The sequence below is a fragment of the Pan paniscus genome, chromosome 14 (genome assembly GCF_029289425.2).
Source record: "Pan paniscus chromosome 14, NHGRI_mPanPan1-v2.0_pri, whole genome shotgun sequence".
In the NCBI taxonomy this organism is placed as follows: Eukaryota; Metazoa; Chordata; class Mammalia; order Primates; family Hominidae; genus Pan; species Pan paniscus.
The window spans coordinates 101,448,710-101,453,729 of NC_073263.2; positions in this window are offsets into that span (position 1 = coordinate 101,448,710).

Sequence of the window (5,020 nt, forward strand, 5' to 3'; positions counted from 1 at the left end):
TAACCTTAAGCATGTACCAACTTTCAAGGGAGAGAGGAAAACGTTTGGGAAAAAAAAATATATATATATATATATACACACATATATATACAGTAGAGATTTGCAGGATGAAAATAAACAAACACTTCTATAACCACACCTCGAAACCAATGTCTTATTCAAGTCATATATAATAAATATCATACTGTTTTCACTTGATTTGGATATCCAGACCCCAATTTTTCAAGGGCCTGAAAAATTATGTATTAATAATACTAACAGTTAACAATATTCCTTATTTTGTCAACGGAAACCATTCGCATTGAGATGCTGGTGATGTTTGTTTTCATTTCCTATAATTTTAATGGCAAAAGTTTGTCCATAGTGTTAAGTTTCCTTCTCCTTTGGTATCTTTTGTTTACTTGAGTTTAAAAGTTTTACTTTTTACTCATGAGTTTCGTTGTTGTTGTTGTTTGTTTGTTTGCTTGTTTTTGAGATGGCGTTTCCCTCTGTCGCCCAGGCTGGAGTGCAGTGGTGCAATCTCGGCTCACTGCAACCTCCACCTCCCGGGTTCAAGCGATTCTCCTGACTCAGCCTCCTGAGGAGCTGTGATTACAGGCGCCCGCCACCACACCTGGCTAATTTTGTATTTTCAGTAGAGACAGAGTTTCACCATGTTGGCCAGACTGGTCTTGAACTCCTGAGCTCAGGTGATCCACCCACCTCGGCCTCCCAAAGTGTTGGGATTACAGGCATGAGCCACTGCACCTGGCCTGTTTGGCCATCTCTAAGTAAATAAGAAGTGCTTCCTACTTGACACTAACCTAAAACATTTTCCAACACTGGATTTTCCAAGCTTCATAACCATCAATTTGCAAATAAATCCCATGAGGAAAAAGCCACAGGGACACATGGAAAATGACAGATATGGCGGGAGACTCGGCAGAACGGAGGTCTGCAGGAACCCCTGCTGATGGCTCTTCATTAGCCAACAGATTTTCCTCTTCAAACATAAATGCAGCACAGGAAAACGAAGTCGAGAAATAATTGTGTATTGAATGGTATGGTGGGTTCCTAGACTCTGGCAGGACCCGAACCCCAGTGATGTCATGTTGTTCCTTGGTTGAGTAAGCTGCGTGTCACCTCCTCTTTGAAGCCTTCCCTGACCACCCTCCCCAGCCACTGCTTTGTGCTCCCACTGGACCCCGTGCAGCCTTCGCTTACAGAACCTGTAAACTGTCCGCACTCATTGGCTTCTATATTTGAATCCCTGGTTATACAGCAAACACCTTGGGAGTGGAAGTGAGCGTCTCTGTCACTCCCCATCCACTGCCAGTCCTGGTCGTCCTTGTAGAGAATGTTGAATGAACAGATGCTTGGGTTCTCCAGAATCCTTGTTTTGCTCTCTAAATCCCATTTAGCACATTTAGCCTCGAGCTACTTGCCATTTCCAACAAGGATGAATAAAGCCTTTGGATTTTCTAACAAAGACGTGTGTGGTGGGAAATACAGGCCATTGATACCCAACATCAGGGAGGAAGCCAGGAGTGAAGAAGAGCGTGGGCGTGCTGGGAGAGGGTGGAAAGTGGGCAGATGGGAGGAGGCAACGCTGAAGATGTCACTGGAGTGAGTGGAAGTCGTGCAAAGGTATGGGGAAGCCACATGGGGATCGGAGAGGGAGTGGGGGATGTTTCCCCCTGTTGCAGCTGGTGCTTCAGGCACACAGGTGTTGGTCCTGAACAACCCATACCCGGGCCGTCTGGGGCCTTCCCTTCTGCCCCAGCCTGCCTGGCCTCTGCTGCCAGAGCAAGGTCTGCAGCTTCCGATCTCCCTGCCTTTCCCAAACATGCACGCCCTGTACCGCCTTCCCAGGCTCCGTGCCAGGCGGCAGCAGCCACTGTGCTCACACTCATGTGTCGTGTCTCTCCTCCCAGGTAACTTGTTTCCGTGTTAACAGGTAACCTTCCTGCTGAGGATGTCAGGCAACATGCCAACCTGGGAACGACCACCTTTGGGGCCAGATGGACATTTTGGTGCCCATGCAATCCCATTGCCAAGGTTACCACCTGTCTTCAAATAGGGCCCACCCGACAGAGTGAAGAATCTAGCGAGCAACCACTTGGTCCTACACGCTCGAAGTATGAGTTCCTTAACAGAGGGACAATTATTCAGACTGGTGTCTTTTGTTTAGAGATGGACTCTTTAATGATGCCCTTACAGCCAGCCTCCCTCAATAAGTTACCACTTCGCACCCATTCGGGTGGCTATTCTCAGAAAAATGAAAAATAAGTGTTGGCAAGGATGTGGAGAAATTGGAACCCTTGTGTACTACTGGCCAGAATGTAAAATGGTGCAGCTAGGCACACAGTGGCTCATGCCTGTATTCCCAGCACTTTAGGAGGCCAGGGTGGGAGGGTCACTTGAAGCCAGGAGTTCAAGACCAGCCCAGGCAACATAACAAGACCCGTGTCTCAAAAAAAAAAAAAAAAAAAAAAAAAAAGCTGCAGCTGCTTTGGAGAACAGTATGGCAGCTCCTCTAAAAATTAAACATAGAATTACCATATAATCTAGCAATTCTACCTCTGAGAATATACTCAAAATAACCGAAAGCAGGGACTCAAACAGATATCTGTACACCCACGTTCATAGCAACATTATTCACAGTAGCCAAAAGGTAGAAGCAACCCAGGTGTCTATTGATGGATGGAGAAACAAAATGTGGTATACACATACAATGGAATATTATACAGCCTTAAAAAGGAAGGAAATTCTGATGCACACTACAACACAGATGAGCCTTGAAGACGTGATGCTATGGGAAGCAAGCCAGGCACAAAAGGACAGAGACTGTATGATTCGAGTTATATGAGGTAACTATAGTAGGCAGATTCATACAGACAGAAAGTAAGATAGTGGTTGCCAGGAGCTGGAGGAAGAATGAATGGGAGTTGTTGTTTAAAGGGAACAGAGCTTCAGTTTGGGATCATAAAAAACTTCTGGAAACAGATAGTGGGGATGACTGCTCAACAGTGTGAATGTACGCAATGGCAATGAACTGTACTCTTAAAAATGGTTAAACTGGGGTTTGTTTGTTTGTTTGTTTGTTTTGAAACAGAGTCTCACTTTGTCACCCAGGCTGAACTGCAGTGGTATGATCTCAGCTCACTGCAGCCTCAACTTCCAGCCTCAGGTGATCCTCCTGCCTCAGCCACCAAAGTAGCTAGGACTACAGGTACACACTATCACGCCTGGCTAATTTTTCTATTTTTTATAGAGATGGCGTTTCACTATGTTGCTCAGGCTGGTCTCAAACTCCTGGAGTCAAGCAAGTCACCCGCTTTGGCCTCCCAAAGTGCTGGGATTACAGGTATGAGCCACCACACCTGTCCTAAACTGGTGATTTTTATGTTATGCTTTTTTTTTTCTTTTTTTTTTTTTTTTTTTTTTTTGAGTGGCTCACTGCAGCCTTGACCTCCTGGGCTCAGGTGATCCTCCCACCTCGGCCTCCCAAGTAGCTGAGACCACAGGCATGCACCACCATGCTCAGCTAATTTTTTTTATTTATTTTAGAGATAAGGTTTCACTATGTTGCCCAGGCTGATCTTGAACTCCTGGACTCAAGCGATCCTCCCACCTCAGTCTCTCAAAATGCTAGGGTTACAGGTGTAAACCACCATGCCTGGCCTGTTGCAAATATTTTATCACTGTAAAAAAAATTTTAAACATCAATACCCCTTCTTTGCAGCCCTAAACCCAATTTGACTGTCCATGTGCCCTCCCAGAGCAATCATCTGGGGCCTGACACCCCACCCACAGCCCTCCAGGTGCCCTGCCTGCCTCTAGCATGGAGTGGGCCTCTCTGCCCCATGATTCTGGCCATCCCAGCTGGGGCTGTTGCCCATCTCTGGAGGGTCGAAACCTCAGCCTTCCCCACAGACCTCGCAGTGGCCTGGGCTTCTGCCTCTGTGGCCTGTGCTCGTGCTCCAACTCCAGCCCCCAAAGCCCAGGAGTAGACCTTATGAGACACTCAAACACAATTTCCATTTTCATCCTCCGATAATGCCCTAGACATGTGTTCAGTGCTTATTATGGGTTAGGCACAGTACTGAACCTCATTTAATTCTCACAACAATCCAACAAACTAGTTCTTATTGTTACCATCATCCCATTTTACAGATGAAAAACCCGAGGCTTGGGGACTCAGTAATTTGCCCAAGGTCCCAAAGCCAGGAAGGGGCCAATTCAGGATATGAAACGAGCATTCTCATTCATGGCCCATGTTCAGCTAGGGTCCCACACCATGAGAAATCATTCATAAACTTAAATCCTGACGGGATCATCTTGATGCTTGCCCCCACCGATGCTAACATGCATATTTAGGAGAAAAGAGAAAATGTTTGCTATACTCTGGCTAGTGCTCACTCCTGAAAAAGAGATTGCAGAAGACCAGATGCAAACTAGAAGTCCCAATCTGTATAGAAATAACAAGTCCCCACATGACCAGATCATAATAGCCCACTCTAGGAAATTCCAAGGCTACAGGCTCAAAGCTGATTATTTCTGAGTTTTCAACAACAGCTTCATCGGCCTGTTAGCCTGAAACCCCAGCATCTAATTTGTGATCTTAGGAAAGCTTGTTAGGAAAGCTAGTTAGAGGAAAGCAGCAAGTACAATCCAACTCCAGTCTTTCCCAAACACAGATCAGTGTGACCCAGCTGCCTCACCAGCGAGCAGGCAGCACACAGGTGTTTAATTTGGAATTTGATAGCTGCCTAAATTTCAAGGTCTCCCGTAGGTGCACAAAGAGTACTCAATGGCCACTGGCAGAAATTCTTAGAAAAACAACCCTCCCTGTTGTTGGAATCACTACCGCCACTTTCACTCCCCGCCTCCCTGTCAGTGAAGAGGCTGTTTCGACTTGAATTACGGGGGCCCGTGTGGACTACCTGCGGTACCAATACGCCTGTGACAATGGATACCCTTTTGCTGGCCATCCGGTGTTATTTCAGACACTGTTGGACAGATGGGCTCTGTTCCGAGC